This window comes from Thalassophryne amazonica, chromosome 9 (genome assembly GCF_902500255.1).
Source record: "Thalassophryne amazonica chromosome 9, fThaAma1.1, whole genome shotgun sequence".
NCBI classification, from domain to species: Eukaryota; Metazoa; Chordata; class Actinopteri; order Batrachoidiformes; family Batrachoididae; genus Thalassophryne; species Thalassophryne amazonica.
Window position 1 is genome coordinate 27,021,109 of NC_047111.1, and position 18,192 is coordinate 27,039,300.

The following is an 18,192-nucleotide window of genomic DNA, read 5'->3' on the forward strand; positions in this document are numbered from 1 at the left end:
CATTACAAAACTGCACTGTCTAACTTATTGAAATATTACAAATATCTCCCTCTTTCAGTTCATGCCACAGGAATGCTGCACATAGCTTACCTTTGTTAAAGATCAGGGCCAAAATAATTTTTAAGTATTGCAGCATTAAACTGTGGGATGAGCAACCTCATAGTATCAAAAGTGTTTATACCAAATATTCCTTTAAAAAAAGAAATGTAACTTATTTAATGAACAAGATGGAATTAGTATTCACAGTGCTTCACTTTTCCACATTTTATGTTGCAGACCTATTCCAAAATTGAGCAAATTCATTTTCTCCCCTCAAAATTCTACTCACAACACCCCATAATGACAAGATGATTTTTTTTTTAATTTTTACAAATTTATTGAAAATAAATAATAAGACGACGCATGTGTAATCACATGTATTCACACCTTTTGCTCAATACTTGTAGCTTGGTGCACCTGTCTTTGGACAGTTTTGCCCATTCCTCTTTGCAACTCCTCTCAAGCTCCATCAGGTTGAATGGGGAGCGTTGGTGCCCAACCATTTTCAGATCTCTCCAAAGATGTTCAGTGGGATTCAGGCTCTCTGGCTGGACCACTCAAGGACATTCACAGAGTTGTCCTGAATCTACTCCTTTGATATCTAGGCTGTGTGCTTAGGGTCATTGTCCTGCTGAAAGATGAACCATCACCCCAATCTGAGGTCAAGAGCGCTCTGGAGCAGGTTTTCATTCAGGATGTCTCTACATTGATGCATTCATCTTTCCCTCAATCCCAACTAGTCACCCAGTTCCTGCCACTGTAAAAACATCCCCACAACATCATGCTGCAGAGATGGTTGTCCTTCTGGAAAGTTCTCCTCTCCACACAGAGGAATGCTGGAGCTCTGACAGAGTGACCATTGGGTTCTTGGTCACCTCCCTGACAAATGTCGTTCTCTCCCAGTCACTCAGGTTAGACAGGCGGCCAGCTCTAGGAAGAGTCCAGGTGGATCCGAACATCATCATTAATGATTATAGAGGCCACTGTTCTCGTTGATACCTTTAAAGCAGCAGAAAAATTTCTGTACCCTTCCCCAGATTTGTGCATTGAGACAATCCTATCTTGGAGGACTACAGATAATTCCTTTGACCTAATGCTTGGTTTATGCTCTGACATGCAATGTCAGCTGTGGGACCTTATATGTAGACAGGTGTGTGCCTTTCCAAATCATGTCCTTCTTCTTTGTCTTTCGGCTGTTCCCGTTAGGGGTCGCCACAGCAGATCAATCGTTTCCATCTCACCCTGTCCTCTGTATCTTCCTCTGTCACACAAACCACCTGCATGTCCTCTCTCAGCACATCCATGAACCTTCTTTGGCCCTCTTCTCCTCCTGCCTGGTGGCTCCATCCTCAGCATCCTTCTCCCTATATACCCTGGGTCCCTCTCTACACATGTCCACACCATCTCAATGTCCCTTACATTTCTTTTAGCTTGCATCTCCTATAAAGAATGTAGTCCACCTGTGTGCACCTTCCTCCACTCTTATATGTTACCCTGTGCTCCACCCTTTTCTTAAAGTAGGTATTCACCACAGCTATTTCCATCCTTTTTGCAAAATCAACTACCATCTGTCCTTCCCCATTCATATCCTTGATACCGTATCTACCCATTACTTCCTCATCACATCTGTTCCCTCACCAACATGCCCGTTGAAGTCCGCTCCTATCACCACTCTTTCATGCTTGGGCACACTCTCCACCACCTCATCTAACACACTCCAGAAATCTTCTTTCTCCTTCATCTCACAACCTACCTGTGGGGCATATGCACTGATGATATTCATCATCACCCCTTCAATTTCCAACTTCATACTCATCACCCTGTCAGACACTCGCTTAACCTCCAACACATTTAACATACTCTTCCTTTAAAATGACCCAACACCATTTCTCTTCCTGTCTTCACCATGGTACAATAACTGATGCTCCTGCTCTTACTTCCCTTCCACCTGGTCTCTTGCAAACACAATATGTCTACCTTTCTTCTCTCCATCATACAGCCAGCTCTCCCTTTACCAGCATACTACCAACATTCAAAGTCCCCACTCTCATTTCCACCCTTCTAGTTTTCTTCTTTCCCACTGTTTTTGGCAACGTTTTCCTCCTCTTCTTTGTCATCTTCGCCCAGCAGTAGCCCAATTTCCAGCGTCACCCTGTTGGGCAACAGCCCAGGTGGATGTTGTTAACCCGGGCCGCGACCGATCCGGTATGAGAATTCGATTCTTAGTCTGCATAGTTGGGTTGGCTTGTTTTACGCCGGATGCCCTTAATGACGCAACCATCCTCATTTATCCGGGCTTGGGACCGGCACTCAGAATGTACTGGCTGCACACCCCATGGCTGAGTTGCCTTTCCAAATCATGTCCAATCAACTGAATTTACCCCAGGTGGACTCCAATTAAGCTGCAGAAACATTTCAAGGATGATCAGTGGAAACAGGATGCATCTGAGCTCAATTTTGAGCTTCATGGCAAAGGATGTAAATATTTATGTCCATGTGATTTCTTGGGTTTTTATTTTAAAAATATAATTTTTTCATGTGTCATTATGTGGTGAACTGTGAATACTTACGTACATGTGATTTCTTAGTTTTTTAATTTTAATAAATTGGAAAAATCCCAAAAGTTTTTTAACATTGTCATTAATAGGGTATTGTGTGTAGAATTTTGAGGGAAAAAGAATTTTATACATTTGGAATAAGGTTGTAACATAACAAAATGTGGAAAATATGAAGCGCTGTGAAGACTTTCTAGATGCACTGTAACTTTATAGTCATTCATGTTTATAGCAAGGGGTAGGCTCCAGCTCCCGTGACACTTAATTGGAGTAAGCAGTTAAAGAAATGGATGTTTATAGAAATGTTTTTTTGCAGATATATTATTTATTTTAGTTAGTTTTATCATATTTTATTTTACTCATCTCTTAATTGGAGTAAGCGGTTGAGCTTACTCCAATTAAGGATCATGGGTGGGGGAGCTGGAGCCTATCCCAGCAGTCATAGAGCGTGAGGCGGGGTACAGCATGGACAGGACGCCAGTCTGTCGCAGCAGTTCATCTCATCAAATTTTTATATATATATATAGTTAATTCTGATGGCAGTTGAGCTCTGTGATGTTGTTTGGTTGTCTCTGCTACACAGAAATACTCATTCTTTGTATTTTTCTGCAGCTGCATTCTTATTGCATTGAAGAGGCACAATGGTGAATGGCTGTGGTCTACTTACTGCCAACAAAGAAGCAGGTACAGAGATTACAGAAAACATCATTTACATTTTGTTTTTGTTTTTTTTTAATTTATAAGGTTTCTGTGGAGACCATCAATCTTCATGGCCTGAAAATCACAAAGAGGAACAAAATGTAACAATTTTGTCTTGCACTATGCACATTGTTGCAGTTAGGCCCATGTATTTTGGAAGATTTCAAAGTTATTTTGTCTATCAGTAAAAATGGATAAATTAATATAAATAATGTAAAAATCAGGTTTTGCGTAGATGGAACATCATCCAATCCAGTCACCTATGTCGGACTTAAAACATTTTTAGGGAGCATAATTAGTTGAACAATTGACTGCTGAGCCATTTCATGGCCAAGTATTTATTACTAGGCTTGTAATAGGTGAGAACAGCTTGCTAGTACCCACAAGTTGAATATTTTCTTTGAGTCAATAGTCATGTAATTCAGATGGCAGGATGTTCCGACAATTTCAGAGCAAAATTTACAAAAATACCATGTTTAATAACTTATGTAAAGCCCTGGTCCCACCAATTAATGAATGATGAATGAGCCACGCAGCTTTTTTTTTTTTTTTTTTTTTGCTATGAGAGGAGGTATTCAACTATCGTGGAAGAATGGTGGCTCTGAGGGCTCTTAGAGGCAATATATTCAGTTAACGAGGTTTATCTCTGAGTATGGCGCTAATTTCAAGATGTTCAAAATTTAGCAACAACAGCATGGGGCAGTTTGTTTATGAGGTACTACGAGGACTAACAAGGATTACAGAGGCATGGGTGTGGTGAAGACGAGGCTGCTAAAAGCCCATAATCCGAGCGCCTGGCAGCTACAAGGACAGTTTTGGGCAGCCTCAGCCCTCTTGCACACCTTCCCACCTGCTTTGTGCAGGGGCACTGTATGTAAAATCAGCATTTGGTGGTGGATTAATCATTTTCTGTTCGAGCTTGGATGTTGAAATCACCTCTAATCGCTTTCGAATCACAGAGGACTGTTTCATCTGGACCCTTTTTTCCCTTCTCCTGCTCCATGAGGAATGTTGGAACAGCATAAAGGTAACTATTTGTCATGTTTTAATAGCTTGGTAAAACAGTTGCATGTTAATTTCCTAGCTGGAAAAGTATGCTTATGATAGATTTAACATCTGTTAATGGATCAGATGAGACGCGCACTGACGCAATGACTCACACTCAAGAAAAGCATTTACGCTAAACACCAGCTCACAAAAGAGTGATTTTTGTAGTCAGTAACGGAGGAACACAAAGTTAAAATTTGGATCACAGTGTCAAATGTGTGTTAATGCCGCGGAAGAAATGAAGCCAGCAAGAAGAAGCGCAGAGGGGACTGTGCAGGAACGCAGAACACGTGTGCATAAAAGAGCGATTTTGCAGACAAACGGACGAACACAAAGTTAAAAGTTGGCTCACGGTGGCAAAGTGGCTGTGTGTTTAAAGCTGTGGATGGAAAGGAAGCCAACGAGAAGGAGCGCAGAGCTGTCCAGGAATGCAGAACGAGAGCGCACAAAAGAGCGATTTTGGAGCATGGAGCATAGAACTGCTCCATTTCATTCTGGAACACAGGTGATCACCAGCCTGGTGCACACCAGCCAGTGCTGTGCCAAAGTAATCCCCATCAGAATTTGTAACCCCTGGTGTGGGAGCGCGCACTCACTCAGTGCAGCGTCTTTTTTTGGACTGTGTTTAAAAAAGTGACATCTTGAATGGATGCTGTGAATTGAAAACCCACACTTTAAAAGGACCAATTGTGGGAGGGCTGGAGGTTTGGACCAAACCCATGTCTAAACTGCACCAACATGGTGCTACTTGGATCATATGTGGCTTGACGTGGATCATATGCAGTGACACAAGCCACTCAAGGCTGGACGGGGTTCAAATGAAAGTTCGATCGTGACTCACTAGAGGCTGATATGTGGCACACACGAGGTACAGAGAGGCACATAGAGGCGCCTTAGTAGCAGATGCGTGACGGCGTAAAATGTGGACCATTCTTCAAATAATTGCTGACACACTGGTTCATTATTTATGGGTTATTATTCGGTGGGACTGAGGCTTAACTTATTATGTTGATGGCTTCATTGTTCGTTTACAGAAACAATGTAATGAAAACATTTCACACTGCGGTTAGTAATGGCCCTGACGTAAACGATCATTACTTATTCCAAGGATAAGGAACTACACATGACTCGCAGTTTTAAGGATTTTAATTAAATACCTTGCATCATGTTGAGAATTATCATAGCACACCATCCATTGGTTTCCTGTGTTAGTGTCATGTTTTCTATTTGTAGTTCTGTTGTTTTACTTATCAAATATAGTTTTACTGCTTTGATTTCAACAGTAATATATGGTCAAAGCTTGTCAGTGATCAGTCAAATGGTTGCATAAGGGCATCCAACTAATTCATAATTATTTCCATTACTCATCCTAACCCTAGTTGTTACATTATTTCACTGACAAGTCAGCAGCAATGTGTATTAGAATTTGTTTGAGATTTCAAGAACCAAACTGTTGCCCCAAATGGGTCAGGATGTTCAATGCAGGAACCAACAAGGCTCAGGCCTGCCATGAAGTGGAAACTGCTGGAACACCAGGGTCACTGTCCACAGTGAAGCGAGTTTTACATCGCAATGGATTGAGAGGGTGCCGTCCAAGAAAGAGACCATTGCTTCAAAATCAATACCTTCAAGCTCCACTGAAATTTGCAGCTGCCCACATGGAGAAGCCAACGCTTCCTGGAGAACATTTTTATGGTCAGACGAGGCAAAGACTGAGCCATTTGGCCACATGACAAATTCTTCAACATTGTCTCAAATCTGAGCTGGACGCTTGAAACTTGGCCACAACTGGGTGTGCCAACAGGACAGTGATGCCAAGTATACATCAAAGCTGGTTGTGGGTTGGATACAGGAGGTTAACATTAAGCTTTTGGAATGGCCTTCGCAAAACTCATCCATATTGAAAATTTGTGAACTCCTCTTTAAAGCCAGGTTAGTGCCAGGAAACCAACCAACCAATGTACAGCTTGCTAAGGGACATTTCACCAAATATTATTGGGAGTGCATGTATATTGAGCCTGTATGTATCATTTGGACACTGTAGATTGGAGAAGATCCAAAATAAATTAAACTGGTGCAGCCAGTTCTATTTTTTTTTTTTGTTTGTTTAATAATTAATGATGTATGCTGTACATCATTCTAACCAGGCAAAGACATCATTTTAAAGCTCAAATTTGCCATGACATCCATGCACATGATTAGTATATGTAAACCTTCAACCACAACTGTAATGTTGGATACTGAGTAACCTACAAGACTTCAAATGAATCTTCAGAGAAGCCACAACAAGTCTGTGGTCAGGATTCACAAACTGGGCACTTCTGTCGACCCTTCAGTTCTGCAGAAGTCTCACAAGGACACAGTCAGTCTTTGCAACACTGTTGGTATAAGAATACCATGTCCAGCGGTGTTCATCTGGACATCAAATCCGGATCCAGGGACTCATAGCCCCAACTTTTTGCAAAATCAAGGAGCATTGCGCCATTTTCACGACATTTACCTGATCCATGCAGACCAGTGCAGTCATCATAGCCAGCCCTGTTGGTGCCAGTAGTTGTATTGAAGTCACCCATGGCCAATAAAGTGTCATCTCCAGGGCAGTTGTCAGTCACTGAGTGAAGATGTGAATAAAAGTTCTCCCTTACAGAGACATTGCCCATTGCAGTTGGGACGTAGACTGAGACAACAGACACAACACCCAGTGAGTGCTTGAGTCTGTGCCTCATAATACACTTATTAACAGGGGTTATAACTGAGACCACTTGAAGAAGCTGGTCTGCCACAGCAACTGCCATTTCATCTGTAGTCGGCTGACTAGAGGCAACCAGAGCAAAAGTATGTGTATTGACCTATTGAAATCTGGCCACTTCCAGGTATTCACACTTCAGACAGCAAAGCCACTGCAGTTTGGAATTTCCTAGCTCCATTGACAGCAGTGAAAGTTGGTCATCCTTACTAAGTGAAAGAATGTTCCAGCTGCCCACCCATATGAGCCACCTTAGGTTTGGACCTGAGAACTGCCTTGAAGTGGATGACCACTCAGCACCACGCCAGCTGCCATCTTCAAAAGACAAGACACTTTCTGTTCTCTTGTTGTGTCTTCTTGTTGTTAAATGATTCTCCAAGCAGCTTACCCCGTCCCCTTCAGAGTGCAAGCTACAGATGGGAGGATTTGGCAGAGTTAGTCTCATTGAGAGCAGAAAGCAGAAGCATTGTTTTTTGTTTTTGTTATTGTTTTACCATACGAGGTGTTTTTGTGGTGGCCACCAACCTCCATGGAGGATAATCTGCAAGCTGGAGGAGCACCTATAGTTCCAAATGCAGAAACCATGCCCAGGGTACGCACATGTAAAATACACAGAACAGTGCCACATGGCAACAATAATAAAAAAAAAATACATAAAATCATTTTCTAAAACCAAATGAAAGCATAAATAATATATATATATACAATAATATTTTAAAAGCATAATGGCTATTCATTTGCCCTTTGATAGATCTTGTTTTTTGTTCTGTTGGGTGTCATTCCACACTCCTTGCTAGGGTGAGTGCCAGTGGGTGAGTCAGTTTTGATGGCGACTGCCTGTCCATACAGCAGATTGTACTGAGTTACAGTGTTTCAAGTAGCAGGATCAATGTTGACCCTGACCTGATTTGACCATAGATGGTATTGTTTAACATTATTCATGCAAAACTACTGTTCTTGTGAACATGTGTGGAGTTTACAGGTGGCATTCAGCATGTTTCACATGCCATTTGCACAATTTTCTGTATTTTTGAGTGTTTCCTGAATCTATATTGCGTGAGGCCCATTGTCTTCAATCATTGGTGATGTTTTAGTCTGTGTATGTCTTCCCTTTGTGTTCACTGTGTGTTTTTTGTCTGTCAGTTCCTCTGAAGAGTGTGGAGGTGGAGGTGGAGGTGAGAGACCATGTGGCTACAGTGGTTTCCACTCTGCACTATGAGAACAAGGAGGACAAACCTATAGAGGCTGTTTTTGTCTTCCCTCTGCCTGGAGATGCTGCCGTCTGTCATTTCAGCGCTAAGATTGGACAGACTCAGATTGTAGCTGAGGTGCGGGAGAAACAGAAGGTGAGCTAAAAAGTAGATTTTCACTGCAGCTGATATCTTGTTTTACAACCAAAAGCATCAAAAAGATTTTTTTTAAATGTATCATGTATCATGTTTCAGGCTCGTGAGGAGTATGATGATGCGCTGAGCTCCGGTCAGCAGGCCTTCTTATTGGAGGAGAGTGAGCAGTGCCCAGATATATTCACTCTGAGTGTGGGCAGTCTGCCTCCAGGAGAGAGTGCCTCCATCAGGCTGGAGTATGTCACTGAGCTGGCTGTGCAGGCTGATGACGGGCTGAGGTTTTGTCTTCCTGCTGTGCTCAACCCTCAATAACAACCTCAGTGGTAAACAGTGGTTTGCAAACCTTTAACTTCAGCTTCTTGCACACCCCTCCTGCTATGCAAACGTTTTCATAAAGGTGCAATAGCTATGTGTATGAATTGTGTGGAGGTTGACACCGTGACATATGTGGTTCCAAACTACTTGGACAAATTAGAATATCAATCACAAGGTATGGTGAATGGAAGCCATGACCTCAGCTAGTCACACCTTAGTCAGCTATGAAAAACAGTTGCACCAGCAAACATTTTGTTTCCAAATCGAGGAGCTCTTTTCTGGTGCAGGGTAACAGATATTATAGCCTTCAAATTTGCAGGTGAAGGGGAAATTTGAATATTTTTTAAACCCAAGTTCAATTTTTTAGATGTTTTAGGCTTTATGTTTTTGATGGAGCAAGCTTCTTGTCACCACCAAACAGGCAAAAATGTCCTTAGACGTGTGCATGGCAGCATGCAAAAGATCCCCTGTGGAGGTAAACATAAGCAGGTTTGCTCCACTAAGGGTCCGATTTCCTCAAAGTTTGCATGTGCGCTGTTCTGAAGGTGTGTTTGCCTTCATGATTATGCAGTTTGGGGTTTGTCCACCTTGAGTGCAAAACTGTGGGAGGAAACAAAAGTTTGGATTGCCCATGCAGTTTGGCACTAGATCTTAGTAAATCAAGCCCTAAGTTCAAAAAACATTTCAAGGTGACAGAGTACACAGTTGGGTGCTTACCTTTACCTCCTAACCTTCCACTAAGTTGTTATAAGAAACTGCCAGTGATGAGCTACATCTGACTTAAAGTATGTGTTTGTAGGCAGCGATGGTCCTGGTGTTCAGGTGACCTCTGTGCCAGCGTCCTTGGTTCCCTACAGTCTGTCGTTCTCTGCCAAAGTGTCCTCTCTCGCATTCTTAAATGTGGAATCCAACTGTTCCCTGGACCCTCTGCAGTACATCAACACAGAACAAACTCAGGCCACTGTGAGCAGACCCTTACCAAAAAGTAGTATATGCAAGTATGTTTCAAGTATACTTCTAGTTTACTTTTTATATACTTATCAGTACTTTTTTGGTAAGGGGAGTGTTGGTGTGTCTGTGAGTGATAGATCTTCTCTAGACTGAGAAGTAGAGATCATAGTGTTCACATATATGTAAATGTTTTGCGAGCTGCAGGTCAAACTGGTGGCAGGACACAAGTTTGTCAGAGATGTTGAACTTCTGATTTATTACAAAGATGCTCACCAGCCCATGCTGTGGTGGAGGCAGTACAGGCCTCTGCCAAACCTGGTGAGTGGGTATTAATGATGTTTTTGCTTTCTTAACAACTGTCTTATTTGAGCCAATCAGTTCCATGTGTTGTAAGACCAGGCAGAAGGCAGATTTGGTTCCAGTGGTCTTTAATGTGTTTCAGGCACTTTGATGGGTGACCCAGTGGTGATGCTGAGCCTGTACCCTGAGTTCCCACAGGGTGTGATGTCATCAGTTGCCTCATGTGGAGAGTTTGTGTTCCTATTGGATCGGTCTGGAAGCATGGATTGTCCAATGAATGAAAGTGACAGTTGTCAATCTCGCATTGACAGTGCCAAGGTATTCAGCAAGTGTAAATTCTGTCATAAATTCTCTTATTCTTTCTGTACCTCACGGTTCCTCAGTTTTTCTTCCTCCCAGGACACTCTGGTGCTGCTGCTGAAGAGCATCCCAATGGGCTGCTATTTCAACATCTACAGCTTCGCTTCAAGTTATGAATATATTTTCCCGTAAGTCCACAAAAATGTGTTGCTGCCTTTTTTAATCACTCTTTCTACAAATAAAAACTAAAAAGCTTAAAAAAGTAAAAACTGTAATCAGTAAGCTGCATCGACACTGTGAGTTAAAATAACTTAAGGACATGAGTAGGATTAGTGTAGGTGATCACTTTGTTCAGTTATATGCTAAATTTGATTTGATCATTTTAAGATCAATGTACTTGAAGAAATAAGTTTATTAAAAGAAATGTTTGTTGGTGACGTAGAGATTGCTTCATATTTATAGATAGCTTTCATTTTCATTGTACACGTACAATAGTGATTTGGGGAATTGTATAATTTGTGAAAATTAGTAAAACTATACATTTTTGTAAAATACATACAATAGCCAATCAGAAAATGGCTGTTACCATTTTCCTGGAAGCCTCCATGGCAGCCATTTTGGATTTGTAACAATGGCATCTTAAAATGGGAGTTTTTCAATATCTCAGCTTCCAGATCATCATGGCTCTTGATTCCAGTTGATAAATACACATTTTCAGGGTCAGTGAATCCAATGCTTTGTGGAATCATAAGACTGGCAGATCATACACTGGTTGCAGTTTTTTGCTTCCAGAGCCTCTCTGCATGATACGTTGACCGGGCGGTGATATCTCACTCATACTGTTCTCAGACCTGCACGTATAAACAAGGAGAAATACCCATTAGCTACAGGTGGATATATACAGTGGGGTAAAAAAGTATTTAGTCAGTCCCTGATTGTGCAAATTTAATAATTTACAAATAAATTCTTTAAAAATCCTATAATGTGATTTTCTGGATTTTTTTTTTCTCATTTTGTCGCTCAATTGAAATGTAACTATGATGAAAATTACAGACCTCTCTCATCTTTCTAAGTAGGAGAACTTACACAATCAGGGCTGACTAAATACTTTTTTACCCCACTGTAATTTATATTTTTCAGATAACCATGTTGGAAGAAATTTAAATACAGAAATCATTCAAGGGGAAACTGCCCTTGTGGCAGTTGAAATGGATGAAATCTTATTTTCACCATATCCACCATCTGTACAATTTAATTCCTTACCCTAGTATAAGAATTCATGTTAACCTGGAAACTAGAGATGTTAAAAACGAATTTTAGCCATCTGTAATCGAGATTGGTTATGGTCACCCATAAATGTGACTTTGCCCACTTATACATTTTTTAATTAGCACAATTGGATTCCAAAAAAAAAAAGTATTTAATCACTGGAATCCAGATCCTAGGTAAGCTACAAGCCAAGATTTTGGAAAAACAATTTTTTGTTTGTTTGTTTTTTGTGGCCAGTTTTACAAATCCAAGATGGCTGTCATAATAGCTTCTGCGAAAATGAATAATCTATTTTCTGATTGGCCGTTGGATGCACTGTTCAAAAATGTATAGTTTTCCACATCTCCACAAATTGCAATGAATTGCAATGACCATGACCACATGAACCAGACTAATTGGCTATCCTTGTCTTAGGGAGGTCTCCCATTGCCATTTTTGCATTTCTGATTCACAAATATGGATGTTTAGGTGAGGGAAAAAAAAAGCAAGTGTAAGCGGAGGTAAAAATGGCATTGTTGAACATTGTGAGAGATCTGGGAAATTTTTAAACATTTAAACAATTCATGAGATTGAGATACATCTTGATCCATAACAGTGAATAGTCAGCTATAATCTAGCGGAAGTAATATTTTGCAAAAGTAGGTGAGGGTGGACATCTCAGTATGACTCCTCTGGACGCTGGTGAATTCAACAATACCCAGCATTACTTGGCAATCATCAGCTGCACTTGTTTTGTATGTGGTCATAGAATCAATCAATCAATCAATCAACTTTTTTCTTATATAGCGCCAAATCACAACAAACGGTTGCCCCAAGGCGCTCCATATTGCAAGGCAAGGCCATACAATAACCATGAAAAACCCCAACGGTCAAAACGACCCCCTATGAGCAAGCACTTGGCCACAGTGGGAAGGAAAAACTCCCTTTTAACAGGAAGAAACCTCCAGCAGAACCAGGCTCAGGGAGGGGCAGTCTTCTGCTGAGACTGGTTGGGGCTGAGGGAAAGAACCAGGAAAAAGACATGCCGAGAAGGGGGGCAGAGATCGATCACTAATGATTAAATGCAGAGTGATGCATACGGAGCAAAAAAAGAAAGAAACAGTGCATCATGGGAACCCCCACCCACAGTCTACGTCTAAAACAACATAACCAAGGGATGGTCCAGGGTCACCCGATCCAGCCCTAACTATAAGCCTTAGCGAAAAGGAAAGTTTTAAGCCTAATCTTAAAAGTAGAGAGGGTATCTGTCTCCCTGATCTGAATTGGGAGTTGGTTCCACAGGAGAGGAGCCTGAAAGCTGAAGGCTCTGCCTCCCATTCTACTCTTACAAACCCTAGGAACTACAAGTAAGCCTGCAGTCTGAGAGCGAAGCGCTCTAATGGGTAATATGGTACTACGAGGTCCCTAAGATAAGATGGGACCTGATTATTCAAAACCTTATAAGTAAGAAGAAGAATTTTAAATTCTATTCTAGAATTAACAGGAAGCCAATGAAGAGAGGCCAACACGGGTGAGATATGCTCTCTCCTGCTAGTCCCCGTCAGTACGCTAGCTGCAGCATTCTGAACCAACTGAAGGCTTTTTAGGGAACATTTAGGACAACCTGATAATAATGAATTACAATAGTCCAGCCTAGAGGAAATAAATGCATGAATTAGTTTTTCAGCATCACTCTGAGACAAGACCTTTCTGATTTTAGAGATATTGCGTAAATGCAAAAAGGCAGTCCTACATATTTGTTTAATATGCGCTTTGAATGACATATCCTGATCAAAAATGACTCCAAGATTTCTCACAGTATTACTAGAGATCAGGGAAATGCCATCCAGAGTAACGATCTGGTTAGACACCATGCTTCTAAGATTTGTGGGGCCAAGTACAATAACTTCAGTTTTATCTGAGTTTAAAAGCAGGAAATTAGAGGTCATCCATGTCTTTATGTCTGTAAGACAATCCTGCAGTTTAGCTAATTGGTGTGTATCCTCTGGCTTCATGGATAGATAAAGCTGGGTATCATCTGCGTAACAATGAAAATTTAAGCAATACCGTCTAATAATACTGCCCAAGGGAAGCATGTATAAAGTGAATAAAATTGGTCCTAGCACAGAACCTTGTGGAACTCCATAATTAACTTTAGTCTGTGAAGAAGATTCCCCATTTACATGAACAAACTGTAATCTATTAGACAAATATGATTCAAACCACCGCAGCGCAGTGCCTTTAATACCTATGACATGCTCTAATCTCTGTAATAAAATTTTATGGTCAACAGTATCAAAAGCAGCACTGAGGTCCAACAGAACAAGCACAGAGATAAGTCCACTGTCCAAAGCCATAAGAAGATCATTTGTAACCTTCACTAATGCTGTTTCTGTACTATGATGAATTCTAAAACCTGACTGAAACTCTTCAAATAGACCATTCCTCTGCAGGTGATCAGTTAGCTGTTTTACAACTACCCTCTCAAGAATCTTTGAGAGAAAAGGAAGGTTGGAGATTGGCCTATAATTAGCTAAGATAGCTGGGTCAAGTGATGGCTTTTTAAGTAATGGTTTAATTACTGCCACCTTAAAGGCCTGTGGTACATAACCAACTAACAAAGATAGATTGATCATATTTAAGATTGAAGCATTAAATAATGGTAGGACTTCCTTGAGCAGCCTGGCAGGAATGGGGTCTAATAAGCATGTTGATGGTTTGGATGAAGTAACTAATGAAAATAACTCAGACAGAACAATCGGAGAGAAAGAGTCTAACCAAATACCGGCATCACTGAAAGCAGCCAAAGATAACAATACATCTTTGGGATGGTTATGAGTAATTTTTTCTCTAATAGTCAAAATTTTGTTAGCAAAGAAAGTCATGAAATCACTAGTTAAAGTTAATGGAATACTCAGCTCAATAGAGCTCTGACTCTTTGTCAGCCTGGCTACAGTGCTGAAAAGAAACCTGGGGTTGTTCTTATTTTCTTCAATTAGTGATGAGTAGAAAGATGTCCTAGCTTCACGGAGGGCTTTCTTATAGAGCAACAAACTCTTTTTCCAGGCTAAGTGAAGATCTTCTAAATTAGTGAGACGCCATTTGCTCTCCAACTTACGGGTTATCTGCTTTAAGCTACGAGTTTGTGAGTTATACCACGGAGTCAGACGCTTCTGATTTAAAGGTCTCTTTTTCAGAGGAGCTACAGCATCCAAAGTTGTCTTCAATGAGGATGTAAAACTATTGACGAGATACTCTAGCTCCCTTACAGAGTTTAGGTAGCTACTCTGCTCTGTGTTGGTATATGACATTAGAGAACATAAAGAAGGAATCATATCCTTAAACCTAGTTACAGCGCTTTCTGAAAGACTTCTAGTGTAATGAAACTTATTCCCCACTGCAGGGTAGTCCATCAGGGTAAATGTAAATGTTATTAAAAAATGATCAGACAGAAGGGAGTTTTCAGGGAATACTGTTAAGTCTTCTATTTCCATACCATAAGTCAGAACAAGATCTAAAATATGATTAAAGTGGTGGGTGGACTCATTTACTTTTTGAGCAAAGCCGATAGAGTCTAATAATAGATTAAATGCAGTGTTGAGGCTGTCATTCTCAGCATCTGTGTGGATGTTAAAATCGCCCACTATAATTATCTTATCTGAGCTAAGCACTAAGTCAGACAAAAGGTCTGAAAATTCACAGAGAAACTCACAGTAACGACCAGGTGGACGATAGATAATAACAAATAAAACTGGTTTTTGGGACTTCCAATTTGGATGGACAAGACTAAGAGACAAGCTTTCAAATGAATTAAAGCTCTGTCTAGGTTTTTGATTAATTAATAAGCTGGAATGGAAGATTGCTGCTAATCCTCCGCCCCGGCCCGTGCTACGAGCATTCTGACAGTTAGTGTGACTCGGGGTGTTGACTCGTTTAAACTAACATATTCATCCTGCTGTAACCAAGTTTCTGTTAGGCAGAATAAATCAATACACTGATCAATTATTATATCATTTACCAACAGGGACTTAGAAGAAAGAGACCTAATGTTTAATAGACCACATTTAACTGTTTTAGTCTGTGGTGCAATTGAAGGTGCTATATTATTTTTTCTTTTTGAATTTTTATGCTTAAATAGATTTTTGCTAGTTATTGGTGGTCTGGGAGCAGGCACCGTCTCTACGGGGATGGGGTAATGAGGGGATGGCAGGGGGAGAGAAGCTGCAGAGAGGTGTATAAGACCACAGCTCTGCCTCCTGGTCCCAACGCTAGACAGTCACAGTTTGGAGGATCCAAAAAAATTGGCCAGATTTCTAGAAATGAGAGCTTCTCCCTCTAAAGTGGGATGGATGCCGTCTCTCCTAACAAGACCAGGTTTTCCCCAGAAGCTTTGCCAATTATCAATGAAGCCCACCTCATTTTTTGGACACCACTCAGACAGCCAGCAATTCAAGGAGAACATGCGGCTAAACATGTCACTCCCGGTCTGATTGGGGAGGGGCCCAGAGAAAACAACAGAGTCCGACATTGTTTTTGCAAAGTTACACACCGATTTAATGTTAATTTTAGTGACCTCCGATTGGCGTAACCGAGTGTCATTACTGCCGACGTGAATTACAATCTTACCAAATTTACGCTTAGCCTTAGCCAGCAATTTCAAATGTCCTTCGATGTCGCCTGCTCTGGCCCCCGGAAGACATTTGACTATGGTTGCTGGTGTCGCTAACTTCACATTTCTCAAAACAGAGTCGCCAATAACCAGAGTTTGATCCTCGGGGGTGTGTCGTCGAGTGGGGAAAAACGGTTAGAGATGTGAACGGGTTGACGGTGTACACGGGGCTTCTGTTTAGGGCTACGCTTCCTCCTCACAGTCACCCAGTCAGCCTGCTTTCCCGACTGCACGGGATCTGCCAGGGGGGAACTAACGGCGGCTAAGCTACCTTGGTCCGCACCGACTACAGGGGCCTGGCTAGCTGTAGAATTTTCCATGGTGCGGAGCCGAGCCTCCACTTCGCCCAGCCTGGCCTCCAAAGCTACGAATAAGCTGCACTTAACAAGTACCGTTACTGCTAAAGGAGGCCGAGGAATAACTAAACATTTCACACCCAGAGCAGAAAAGTGCGGGAGAGACAGGAGAAGCCGCCATGCTAAATCGGCTAAGAGCTAGTAGCTACACTAAGCTAGCGGATTCCCAAAAACACACAAAGTGAATAATGTGCAAATAATCCAGAGGTGATTCAGCAGAAGGAGTGCCCCAATCAAGGCACCAAACAGGCCATGAAGCACCACAGGCAACGCACGACAACGGTGCTAAAATAAAATAAAAAAAAAAAATAAAATAAAAACGAAAGCGTTAGCAAGCTAGTTAGCCTGCCAACGCTAATGAAAGTTAGCTGATAAAAGTGCTCCGTCGCGATGTTTCGACCGTTAGAGGTCTTCCTTAGGCGTTGGAGCACAGTAAAAAGTTTAAAAAAAAAATTAAAAAGTAAAAAAGTCTTGAAAAAGGCTGTTAGTTCAAGTCCAAAGCAGCAGGTAGCAGTCTCTGTGTAAACAGTCCCAACAGAGAGCCCTCCAAATCCAACGGAATAGCAGTGAATTCAAATTTCGCCTGCCATTTCAATAAATCAGGCCCAATTTCCTCAATTTTTGAATTCAAGGCTCAAATTATCAAAAGGTTTACTCTTTTAAATACATTTAAATTGAGAGCATAAGTTGATCATAATCACTTAAATCTGTAAACTTGTGAACCTAAATTGACCAGTTTCTGTTGTTCAATTGCATACACCAAACACATCTGTGAGGATGATTGCCTCAACTTTATAGTTTTCTCATCTTTTTAATTTTCACAGTGTACGTGTGTATGTGCAGACTGATGCATGGTGATGAGTATGTATGTTTTTTGTGTGTTTACGATTACAGAAAGAGTGTGGCATACAGCCAGCAGAGCATGGATGAGGCTTTGAAGAAAGTTGAGGAAATTGTAGCTGGTATGGGAGGAACAGAAATCCTTGAACCAATCAAGCATATTTTGAGTCAGCCATGTATTCCCAACCAACCAAGACAAGTAAGAAACTCAAATTTAAATATGTGTACATATTTAAATCAAATCAATTTTATTTATATAGCGCCAAATCACAACAAACAGTTGCCCCAAGGTGCTTTATATTGTAAGGCAAAGCCATACAATATTTACGGAAAAACCCCAACGCTCAAAACGACCCCCTGTGAGCAAGCACTTGGCAACAGTGGGAAGGAAAAACTCCCTTTTAACAGGAAGAAACCTCCAGCAGAACCAGGCTCAGGGAGGGTCAGTCTTCTGCTGAGACTGGTTGGGGCTGAGGGAGAAAACCAGGAAAAAGACCCAAAGATACAAGTGAGTTCAACAGCCTCCAGACCCTGCTCTACAGCCGGGCCGTCACCCACCCACTGTGCACACACGTCTTTGGACTGGACGCATCCTCTCCAGAGGAGCTGCTCTGTCCAGCTTAACTAAGATTTATGTATCGGCCCAGCTGTGAACGCAGAGTCCAGCTATGCATGCATGTCAGCCTGCTGGACACGTCCTGTCTGGCAACAGAGAAGCTGGCCACAACCCCCATGTACACAGGGACAGTAGGTTACACCTGTGTGGAGAATGTGGATGAGG

The 18,192-nt window shown here is 41.5% G+C and overlaps 1 pseudogene; it reads left to right on the forward strand.

The window, feature by feature from the left end:
- Positions 1 to 3,204: 3,204 nt before the first annotated feature.
- Positions 3,205 to 18,064, forward strand: LOC117517912 (annotated as a pseudogene).
- The last annotated feature ends 128 nt before the right edge of the window (positions 18,065 to 18,192 follow it).